Raw genomic sequence first — 12737 nt, 5'->3', positions numbered from 1 at the left:
CCTTTTATTACTAAGGAAGATGGGAGAAATGGATATTGGTGAAGACCTCTGGCTGTTGACTCAAATCCAGTCTCACTTTCTTCCTTAGCATATGTATGCTCAGCTAAAGGCTGCTTTCCTAGCCTCTCATTGCTACATACGGCCTCGTGGCTAAGTTCTGACCATTGGAATGGGAGTAAAAGTGGTATGCGCAATGTCAGCTTCACTTAGTTAAAAGAAAATATGGTTATTCCCTTTTCCCTTTCCTATGGACTGTAATATGGATATGTCTGAACCCAGCCTTGAACATGCATTTGAGGAAAATCCCTTAAGGATGGAAGAGAATCAAGACTGAATGAAAATTGGTTTTCCAGATTGAAATAACACTGGATCCCTACCTTATACCATCCCTAAATATAAATGCCACATGGATCAAAGACATAAATGTGATAAAACAAAATTTTGAAAACTTTTTGGTCTCCAGATCAGAAAATATTTCTAAATAAGACACAGAAATAAAAATTTAAAGGGAAAGATTGAAAATTTGACATTAAAATTTAGAACTACTTAATGGTAAAGGAAAATATAAACAAATTTGAAAGACAAGATAGGCTTGGGCTGAACTCTAATATACAGACTATTTCTACCCATTGGTAAGAAAACTAAACAATGTAATAGAAATATGGACAAATATTTACAAACTCGGTTTAGAAGAAAAAATTCTAAATGGCCAAGGAACAGATGAAATTAGCTCAGCCTTGCTGTCGATCAGGGAAACGCCAACTAATGCAACAAGGTATTTTTCCTCATAATGACAAAGATTGTAAAGAATTAAACATCTGATGCTATCAGAGAACAAGAAAGCCTTAGTGTCTGTAAAAGGGGAAATTGTTTAATAAACTGGGGTAGATTTGTGCAGTAAAATATTATGCAGTTATTAAAAGAATGAGGTCACTTCCTAAGTATTTGGAAATAAGTTTCTCATATTTTTAAATGAAAAAAGACACTTAGAATAATAACTATAGTGTGATCTCATTTTTTGTAAAAACCAAACAACCCTGCCCCTTGCAATCTATTAAATCCTTGTAAATATATGTAAAAGAGAAACTTAGATTGATATTAAGTGGATCCATTTATTAAGGTAATTCCTGCATTACAAAATGGGAGCTTTCAAGAGGCTGTGAGCAAGTGCTTTCTGCTCTTGACAATGCTGTCCCTATTACTTATTTTCCATTATTTATAAAATCTAATATACAAGTTTTGGGTTTTATAGTAATACCATTTCCCAAGGGCACATTGATTAGTAAATGAGGCTTTAGCAAAGAGACATGCAAAAACTTGGAGGCTGTTAAGTGCTTCTCAGTACCTATATGAATGTTTCTGAAATCTTTTGAGCACATTTATATCCATATTTTCAAAAGTTGAATCTGTTGAAAATTTGGTTCTCAAAATCATTTTTATCTTATTCTGAGGTGGGATAAACCATTATTCAGGAAGTTTTTTTTTTAAAAGGCTATTAATCTTTGAAACAGAATCTGGCATGTGGCCAAGTCACTTTCTGTTAGTAGTTTGACACTTGGGTAGAGACATTAGCTTGTTCATGCCATTAGGATGCTATTATTTGTGCACCAGTAATGGGCTAAATGATTCTCCATGTAATGCCTATTCCCGAGGAGATTCTTAAGAAAAGAGTTCATTATGTTCACTGATGCTGTGATATTAGGAATCAACAGAGTAACAGTAATCACAGGGAGATACACAAGTGGTAGGACAAAGACATAAGGCAGCATAATGTAATAGAAAATACACTCTGCCTACTGGCGTTAGGGACCTGTACTACAGACACTGTAGTGCTACTAGTTATGTAACTCTATGCCGTTGTCTCTTCATCCAAGAATAATGGACTTGTCTTAGATTATGGATTTTTCAGCCAATGTTTTTCCAATTCTTAAGGTTCCACACAGCTTTTGTAGGGTCAGAGGTGGGAGGGGTGGCACAGAAAGCGAACAAGGTGGGGCTCTAGTCTTCTCAGGCCTGATGAAACCAAGACAGCTCTGCTTCTCTCTGTTTTATATACTAAGATTCTGTGTAATATTTGTTTGAAATAACAAAATTTCAAAACCTTTCCATAAGATTTTTTCTTTGTTGCCAAGCAGTTCTCAAAATTCTGTGATTGTAAGTACAGATAGAGACGTTACAATGGTCTTTCTATTTTTTTTAATTTTGTTAAAGTCCTTGGGGTGACATTGGTTAATAAAGTATTAGTTTCACGTGTACAACTCTATAATACATAATCTGTATATTGCATTGTGTGTTCATCACCCAATGTCAGGTCCCCTTCCGTCTCTATTTATTTGACCCCCTTTATCTCCTCCTATCTCTGCCCACCCCACTTTCTCTCTAGTAACCACCATACTGTTGTCTATGTCTATGAGTTTTTGTTTGTCTTTTTAATTCACAATTTCTCTTTGTCAACAGGAATGTTTTTCAAAGTACGTTCTTTGAAGCTGTTTGATGTTAATAGAAAAAAAATGGGGAGGTCTGTATGGACTAATACATTTCATAAAATCTTTACTGCAGGACTTCTCAGAGCCTTTTATATGTTTATACACAATTCGAACTTTAGGTGGGATACAGTAACATTCTCCTCCATATTTCTTTGTGCTTTATCTTGTGTGACCTGATTCCCACTGAACTCCACCTTCCTTTACCTTTCCACGATAATCCCAGGAAGCTCTATTTTATGTGGCAAATATCTCTACATCCTCCACATTTTCACTGAGTGCTATTTTACTTCTTGTTTTATCTATAGTCTCCTTTAGTCCATGACCCTTGAGATAAAGAGTAGGACCACTGTTCACCCTTATGCCCAGTGCCACATTTGGGGCTTTATTACTCCATATATTTTATATCCCCACATATATTCCACAATAATTTTAGTGAATAGCAGCACCATTGTGGTAGATTATATTATTTGCTAGCATTTGATACTTTCCTCTGGGAATGTTAAACTGCTTCACTGTATTTTCATTAGACTTGGCCACATGGCTTGTTCTGGTCAGTAACATATGAGCAGAAGTGACATTTCTTCTTATTCAAACAGAAGCTTTAGCAACCAAATCATGTTGACTATGTCCTCCTTTCTCTCTTCCCTAAAATAGGTTATATATTCAATAGATGATACTCTGTCAATCTGGGTCAGAGGACACTATCTGGATGTTATCTTTGACTTCTCCATCACCCTTCACACAAATTTATTACCAAGTTGTGTTGTATTTGCCTTTTAAAGATCTCTATAGAACATTCATCATCTTCATTCTCACTGCCACTAGGTTAGTTCAAGCCATACAAAAGGAGCAGTCCTGTGTACTTAATAATACTTCCTATGCCTCCAGTCCAATCTGATTCTCTCAGGAAATAGTTGGGAAACAAAGATTCTAGGTAGCTTCGAATGAGTATATGATGTCGAATGTGATGCATTGAAAGGAAACTATGTGCTGGGTGTAAATGGAACAGAGAAACAGTATCTAGAAAAAGAAGGGGAAAAACAGACATAATGAGAAGCAGAAATCCATAACCATGTGTCCGGTGGGAGCAGGGGATAGTAGCTGTCTCTGTGCCTGATGACTTTCCTGGATTTCAGTCTCTGCTGTGCCTCTTACCTTGCCTCCATGTTTCTGCCCCAATTCCATGTGCAACTGTCCTTTTCTTCTTTCTGTTGTTCTCTAATTCCACTTTCTCTTTGCTGACCAGTGTGCTAGTATTGATGACAGGGGGATGCTGCCTTTAAAATTCTTCAGAATCAAAATCCAGTCCCAACATAGAAGTATTTCTAGGGTCCATCACAAGTGTATATATGGCCAACGAATCTTAAGGAAATTTTGTAGAACTATATTCCATTAAAAAAAAAAAAATCTCTAAAACATGCAATCATCATCTTTTGACACTTTTATGGGCCGCGTTGTATCCCCCCCAAAAATATATTTGTTGAAAGAACATATTTTATATGTATACTAGGGGTTAAGACATATACATATGTCTTATATGTATGTTTTATTTATATGTCTTATACGTCATATATATGTTTTATATACACAAGACATACATGTATGTATATGTATATATGCACACATATATGTGTGTGTGTGTGTGTGTGTGTGTGTGTGTGTGTGTGTGTGTGTATGTCTTAACCAGTAGTATTTCAGAATGTGACCTAGTTTGGGAATAGTGTTTTGCAGATGTAATTCGTTAAGATGTGATCATACCGGAGTAAAATGGGCCTCTAATCCTATATGACCGCTGTCCTTCTAAGATGATGCCGGTAAAGACTGTGCGAAGACATGCAGGGAGAAGATTGGAGTGGTGCATCTAAAACCAAAGGATGCTGGCAAACACTAGGAGCTAGAAGAAGAAAGGAAGCGTTCTTCCCTGAATCTTGAAAGAGAGCTTGACTGTGCTGACATCTTGATTTCAGACTTTAGTCTCCAAAACTATGAAACAATAAATTTCCATTGTAGCAAGTAATCCAGTGTTTGGTGATTTGTTATGGCACATCCAGGAAACTAATACACCGCTATTATGGAGGCCCAGGTCTGAGAGATGCCAATCAGTTCCAAGAAGCCAAGGCTTGAGTCACTTAAGTTTATAATATTTAGAGGCCGAGTTGTGAGAGATGAGAGTTCAAGTTGGTGGGCTGAGAGGCCAGCCCCGCTAGGCTCCCCTACTCTCCTTAGTCCACAGCAGGTCTCCTGCTTATCTGAAGGCAGCTGAGGGGGCTTCAGTGATGCAGGCAAGGCTTGACTCCACCCCACCTTGCTTCTCTCCTCTCCCCTCCCTGACCCCACTGTCATCACCCATTGCCACAACCACCAGTGTCTATCTTTTTAAATGAAATGTAGTTAAGAGAGTTTTGAAAATATCACATTCATCAATATACAGTTTGGACATACAACCACTGGAAATGATGGAAAAGCAGCTTATAGATTTGGAGCAAGTGGTTAAAAGCTATTCGCATCCCAAGGCATGGTCCCCTTAATACCTTTTGGCATCATCTCCCAGGCATACTTACTCTCCTCAATCTTTCCCCACATTTTGGAACTATCTTCCCTCAAGATTCTGCAATTCTGACTGTCATCTTTCTTGATTTGCCAGTTTGGTTCTGTTTGTATTAGAAAGTAGCTTTCATTCCCAGCCAACTCCAGACTTTTAACACGTTGAGTCAGTACAGATATCCTTCTTTGTGAAAACTTCCAAACCCCTGGTGAACATCTGTCCTTTTGGGTACAGAGAATAGATTTGATCAGAGAGGGGAAATTAAAAAACAGTATCTAGTATAAACCTCAAAAGTAGGATAGACAAATTCCATGTCAGATTACGAGGCTAGGGCTTCGTATGCTAATACGAAGGTATGCTAATAAGCTGCTGCTCCTCTGACTATGTAAATAGAAGAACTTCAAGTTTTTGACAGCCACCTGACACCACCAATTTATTCTCTGGAGTAATCCGATTCTGTCATAACATAAGTAAATAGCAACAATAACTAAAGTTATTGCAGATAGAAACAGTCTGGAAGGAAACAATAAAATATTAACTATGATTTTCTCTAAGAAGTAGAACTAAGAATGATTTTTACTTCTCTTTTTATACCTTTCTGAATTTCATGACTTAAAAAAATAGGTTTTAGTTTAGAATCAGACAATGCTGTCTGAAGTTCGAAGGCAACCACTACCACCCAATTCAATTCAGAGAATGGGTAATATGCTGATCTAGCTTAGATAAAAGGAAACTTCTTGATTAGCTGGTACATAAAAATAAAAGTGGTATTAATCTACCCATTTTACCAGCATTGGTTATTATAATGTCCAAATGTGTCCATTATAAGGCTACACAATTTAAGATTATCATGAATGAATTTGAAAGATACTTATGGCTATAAGGAACAGAACATCTGAGTAAAAGTAGCTTATTTATTTTCACAAAACTAGAATTTGTAGGTAGGTAGCACATGGTTCAGCTTCTCTGAGATTCTTTTGGCTTCTCTTCATGGTCACAAGATGGCTACTATAGTTCCAAGCATCATGTTCTTCAGTGATGAAAGTGGGAAGGAGAGGATTTCTATGGTATCAAGGAAGAACATCTTTCCAAAAGCTTCCCCAGCACATTTGTATCAGATGCCAAGTAGCCAAGATTGGGTCACTTGTCCATTCTCTGGCATCAAGGGATGCTGGAAAACTTCAGCCTATGATGGTAAACAATCTCTTCCCACTAAGAGGCATCATGAGCACATGACTGTGGGACAGGCAACCAGGAGTGTCTCCCACAATGGAGCACTTGGAGAAAGTTCAGAGAAGAATATATCCAAAAATATTAAGTCCATTACAAAATCCTTTATAAAAAAAAAAAATCTAAGATTTCTTAGCCTAAAAAAAAGAAAGCTAATGGTGAGATTAATGATTGACTTTGAAAGTATGACATTTTTATACCACAGATAGCTAGCTATTCACAATCTATCATATACAAGCATTATTCTAGATATTTTTTAAAATATAAAAGTGTGATGAGGGAAGGAAAAATATCTACTGCAAATTCACTATAAGTCGGGCACTGTGGCAGGTGATTTAAATATATCATTTCTCGTATGCATTTAAGAGAGGAACTATTGGATTTTAAAGATGAGGAAATGGAAGAAACCAGATCATTTTTTGCCACTTTCCCCTCCTGAGCCCTTTTACCTCAGATTCATCCCATACCTAGCGACGCTTCTTTTAGAGAAAAACCACAACCAGTTTATGCAAGTATACACAGAATATGACTAAGTCAAACATAAATTTATGCACTGATAAAAGATAGTAGAGGTAAATATGAATAATCTTAAAGCTGTTTAGGCTTTACTTATTTTCCCTTTAAATTTGCTTACTCTTAATGGTGTTTTGAAAGACGAAAGAGCTTTTGGAAGTTTTTATATAGATCCAAGCAAGTATGTTCTTGGCTACATGTGAATAGTTCCTTTCCATCTTTATATTGTTTTAATGGTTTAAAAAAAGGAGTTTTCACCATATATATGTAATGTTATATTTGTCAAATATAGTTATTCTATATATGTAATGTTATTATATTTATTAGCATGTTGATACATCCCATTATTAATACTGTAAATTATTTAGGTTGGTAAGCAACTTAAAGTTAGATATACTTTTTTTTTTCAGTTTAGTAAACTATAGTTTAAAAGGTTAAAGCGTGTTATTTTTCCTCTTAAAAATGCATGCGTGAATTATAGAAAATTTTTAAAATAGAGAAAATTAGAAAGAAGTAAAAATAACCCATCTCTCATATTATCCAGAGACAGCTACTGAATTTATCCAGAATTTTATTTTTTATTTATTTCAGTATTTTTAACTTTTTAAACAAAACGATATATCTATAATGCTTATTAAAATAGCCATCTCCTCCCCCCGACTCTACCTCCCAATTTTTGTTCCCCAGGGACAATCACTCTTAATTATTTTAGTGATTTGTCTTATTGGTTTTTTGTTTGTTTGTTTGTTTGTTTGTTTGTTTTAAGGTATTATCTATTGACTTTCTCCTGTGGAAGATGCAATTTACCCTCTTATTTCTTTCCCACTCCTCGCCTTTCAAAAACACACTTCCCCTCCCACAATGATCCCAATGGATTTATATCATATTTCAATATGTATATTCAGTATCTATATTATTGTGACCGAACCAGTAATATTCACAACTAAACCATGCAGTTAACCTAATTACATTTTCTTTATTGTATGACTGTTTGTATTAATGCTGTTAATATTGGCCTTGATTTTCTGTTTGCTTCATTTTTTATGTTACTATCACCGATTCATTTTTCATTTTCAAATTCTCTGAAAGAAGTGTAATCTGAATTTGTTTAATTAAATCAGGAAAATCTATTCATTTCTCTATTAAACTTTGTGATGATATATCTTAATGTGGAACATATTTTTCACTTGTTATGTGGAGCACTCAATAGGCCCTTCCTCTCAGTTTCTTCATTCTTCGTTTATGGAAATTCTTTTTGTATAATTCTTTAATAATTTTCTCCTCTTTCTCTTTCTCTCTTTCCAGAATTTCTATTAGTTAGATGTGGAATCTTCTGTCTGATTTTCTCATTTTCTTATCTTTTCTCTCCAGTTTTCCATCTCATTGACTTTCTGTTCTAATTTCTAGAAGATACCCCACTTTATTCTCCAACCAATATTGATTTTTATATATCAGCTATTATATCTTTAATTTCAGTGCAGCAACTTGGCCCTCTTTTGGATGTAATAACTTCTCTCATATCTCTGAAATGTAAATGATTTGAAGTTTTCTTCTGGTCTTGGTATTTACTGTTTTCCTTGGGGTCTCTTTTTATTCCCATCTGTTCTGATCTCTGCTTACTGTTAGGGGTTGTCTCCAAATGGCTGGAGGTCCTTGGCTTTCCAAACATGTTAATAAGTGAGGGCCTTGAAAGCTGCTATCGGAAGCTCTGTGTGCAAGCGGTGAGGTGGACTGTCCTAGAAGACAATCTGGCTGTTTTGTGAAGAAATTCCCAATTGTCAATATCTGTAGGTATTTTTTTCTTAAGCCAGAGCAAAGAAGAATTTAATCTTCAATATAAAAAAGTGTAGAATTTGGCAGGCTGTGTTCTTGGAAGTGAATGAGGGAAAATGGGATCATCACTTAATGTCTGTCTTTTTCTACCACTCTCCATCCAATAATTTATCTGAATTCCTTGACGTCCTCCAGTTTAACTCTCTTACAAATAAATCTTCAGTCTTTTGCCAGGGGTTGTCTCCTGGCTGTATGAGAGCAGCAAGGAGACCTAGAGGGTCTAAATGTTTTTAAAATAGACTTTTTAGCAATTCTACACCTCTGTTATCAAAGATAATCGACTTCACCAATTCCTGAGTTTCTCCTGGGTAAGGTGGCATGAATTGGTTTTCTTATCTGTTTCTCCCTTATTGCTTTAGCTTTCTCTGGTTTTCCAAGTCATTTATCACTTGTATATCTTCTTTTCGGAATCTAAAATTTAAATGACATCTCTCCTTTCTTGGCATTTCTAATGGCATCTTCTTTGACCTTTTGGGTTTATTCTGCTTATTTGTTTGTTTTTTAACAGCTCTTTTGTTATTTTACTGTGGTTTCAGGAGATATCAGGGAAATGCTTGCATTTAGTCTATAATGTGTAACCAGAAGTCACATCTAATATTCTACATGCTTTTGAATTTAGGTCACATAGTTGGTCATATTGAAGAATATAATTTAGTATCTTACTCTTTTTATGTATTATTTTTCATAAGCATTTCCCCAAGATAATATGTCAATACGTTTTGATCAGTAGGATGATATTCACATAATTTTCTCTTATTTAAAGTATAGAGCTAGTTTATAGTCTTTCATAAGCCATTTCTCTGTCGCTCTCCCTCTCACTATGTGTGTGTGTGTGTGTGTGTGTGTGTGTGCGCGCGCGCACGCGTGTGTGCATGCATACGCACATTACATATGCATGATGATTCTGGGAAATTCTACCAAACAATTTGTATGTAGGCAGAATATCAAGAAAACTAATCACCTCACATCTGTCTTGTGCTTTCATGGGAATAATTTTCATGTCTCATGAAGAGGGAGAAAAACAATTTCATTAAATATTAGTGAAAAAAAAGATTTTTTTATCTAAAAAAATTATACTCATCAATTAAAAGGAGTAGCAAAAACTTCTGTTCCATTATCTTGTTCACAGCACAGGGAACTCTTTATTACAATGAGCCTGGGTTTGAGCAAAAGATCTAAAGAGTAACTAAAGGCCATGTTTGGCTTTTCAACATCCGCATTTTTTACCTAGGATTCTTAGATAGTAAGATCAGTTATGTCTGGCAATGGGTGTAAATACTGCTGGGCTTAGGTACTTTAAAAAAATCTATATTTTTGAAGCTACTTTTGTTTTCTGCTCTAACTGCTTTTTGTATACATTAATGTTATAATCAGCTTGTCAGTACTTGGTCCTTTCATAGTTGATATTAAGTCACAAACAGGCAGCTATTTTCTTTCATTCAGGTATGCACATTCCTTTTCCATAAATTTTATATACACTCCCAGAAGGAGCCAATATGTGTATAATGCTAAATTATGGTCATGGAAAATATATTTTAGTTTTCAAAGATCATTAAGCCTCACAAAATTCTTATCAATAATAGAGGCATAGGCCTAATTTATATTTACCAGACCATCCAAAATAATAGATACAGGTGCTCTCACTCCTCCACTCCTCCATTTACATTACCATACCATCCTTCCTTGAGCTATCAGAAAGAGAAATAAAGAAAACAATTATGTTTACAATTACGTCAAAAACAATAAAATAGCTAGGAGTAAATTTAACCAAGGAGGTGAAAGACCTGTACATTGAAAACTATAAGACATCGGTGGAAGAAATTGAAGAAGACACAAATAAATGGAAGTGGAAGAACTAATGTTGTTAAAATGTCCATACTACCCAAAGTAATCTACAGATTCACTGTAATCTCTATCAAAATTCCAGTGACATTTTTTACAGAAACTGAACAAACAATTCTAAAACTTATATAGAATTACAAAAGCCCCCAAATAGCCAAAGCAATCTTGAGAAAGAAGGATAAAGCTGAAGTTATCACACATCCTGATTTAAAACTATATTACAAAGCTATAGTAATCAAAACTGTATGATACTAGCATAAAAAGAGACATATTGGTCAAAGGAACAATAGACAAAAAATAAACGCATGCGTATATGGTCAATTAATTTATGAAAAAAGAGCCAAGAATATACAATAGGGAAAGGACAGTCTCTTTAATAAATGGTGTCTCTTCAATGGGAAAACTGGACGGCCACATGCAAAATAATGAAACTGGACCACTATCTCACACCACAGAAAAATTAAGTCAAAATGGATGAAATATTTGAATGCAAGACCTAAAACCATAAAACTCCTAGAAGAAAATATAGGTGGTAAGCTCCTTGACATTGGTCTTGGTGATGATTTTTTTTGGACTTGATACCCAAAGCAAAGGCAACAAAAGCAAAAATAAACAAGTGAGACTACATCAAACTACGTCTGCCCAGCAAAGGAAACCATCAACAAAATGAAAAAGCAACCTACTGAATGGGAGAAAATATTTACCAATCACATATATAATAAGAGGTTAATATCCAAAATATATGAAGAACTCATACAACTCAATAGCAAAAAGCAAACAATCCAATTAAAAAATGGGAAGAGGATCTGAATAGACATTTTTCCAAAGACATACAGATGGCCAACGGGTACATGAAAAGGTGCTCTACATCACTAATCATCAGGAAAATGCAAATCAAAACCACAGTGAGATCAAGATGCAGAGAGACTCCAAAGATATGCAAGCAGAGAGGAAAGACCATGTAGGACACAGTAAGAAGGCAGCCACCTGCAAGTCAAGGAACGAGGCCTCAGGAGAAATCAAACCTGCCAACATCTTGATCTTGGACTTCTAGCCTCCAAAACTGTGAGAAAATTAATTTCAGTTGTTTAAACCACCCAGCTTGTGGTACTTTGTTATGGAAGCTCTGGCAAACTCAAGAAAAATCTTTCTCTCCCATTTGTCTCTGCCAAATTACCGAGTGAAAGTCCGGACTCCTGTATTTCACTAAGTAATTCTCACCCTTAACTTTACTTGAAATCCAGGCCTGGACTTCTGATCTAAAGTGAGCAAATGGTGTCCTCGCAGAAAGAAATCGGATTTGGGATTTAGGGAGAACTAGGGAATCTCCCTATGAGAGGAGAGTTTAAAGGTGGAAAAGTCCAGTCTGCAAGGGCAAGCTAATAAAGCAGATGCCCAGAAATGCCAGGTAAAAAAGGGAAACTTCTTAAATTTTTTAACTTAATAGAACTTTCTAGTCTAATGGAACTATCTATTTCTATTTTTCTAGTCTAATAGAACTTTCTTAAGAGCCAGTGGTATTCTGAAAGAATACCATTTTGATTAAGTTAGCTCAGGTTGGTTTTTGTGACTTGCAGACAAAGAGTCCTAAATAACTTAATTTCCAAGGCGAGTCCACCAACAGTGGACATTCATGGGGTGGGGGTCTAGACGGAAGAATATGAGAGGACTCCTGACCCAGATCCTCATTCCTGGCACACCCAGAAATAACTGGAGAGACCTGTGGTAAGGTCAGAAGGTCTTATGTGAGCAAGTGGGCATGAGTTAAGGAAATTTGAGCTATTACTGTAAACATGATCTCATTTGTACTCATAGCCTTGAGAGGCCTGGGGAAATAGGAGTTACAAAGAAATAAATTGAAAAGAATGATAGAAACCTGTGACAGTAGTGTCAGGCCAGCCAAAACCTAGAATGAACTAGGATTTAAAAAAAGTGCTAAAGAAAAAAAATAACTTTAGAAAGAAACACAGGACAATTTGAATATGCTGGCAGTGTGCTACAAAATTGTTGGCTAAGGTGAAAAATATAATGATAATAAAATAACACAAAAACAGTTTTTCAAGAAGAAGCTATAAAAGTCAAAAAAGAACCTGAGGGAAGGCCTCTGGCCCAGCTGCTGGTAGGCGGAGTAAAGGAGGCAACTGATGCTTGTTCTAAGCTTGTCAGTCTTGACCTAAGGGTGCTCCCAAGGCATACCCAAAATCCACAATGGATTGGTTCCTCATGGAACCAAATCATATGAGATGAGAAGGACAAATGCTAGAAACATGGCCTAGGGAGGAACTAGG

The 12737-nt window shown here is 35.8% G+C and overlaps 1 long non-coding RNA gene across 5 annotated transcripts in view; it reads left to right on the top strand.

The window, feature by feature from the left end:
- Positions 1 to 12737, top strand: part of LOC120588447 (uncharacterized) — a 106877-nt gene that overhangs the window by 38653 nt on the left and 55487 nt on the right. The window contains exon 7 of one of the 5 annotated variants that reach the window (XR_005649264.1): positions 4208 to 4503. The exons of the other annotated variants lie outside the window; for them this stretch is intronic. This is a non-coding gene — a long non-coding RNA (uncharacterized LOC120588447). Of the gene's footprint in view, positions 1 to 4207; positions 4504 to 12737 lie in introns of those variants that run through there. 5 annotated transcript variants of the gene reach the window in all.

This window comes from Pteropus medius, unplaced genomic scaffold (genome assembly GCF_902729225.1).
Source record: "Pteropus medius unplaced genomic scaffold, Ma_sr-lr_union100, whole genome shotgun sequence".
NCBI lineage: Eukaryota > Metazoa > Chordata > Mammalia > Chiroptera > Pteropodidae > Pteropus > Pteropus medius.
This window is presented reverse-complemented; position numbering and strand designations above follow the sequence as displayed.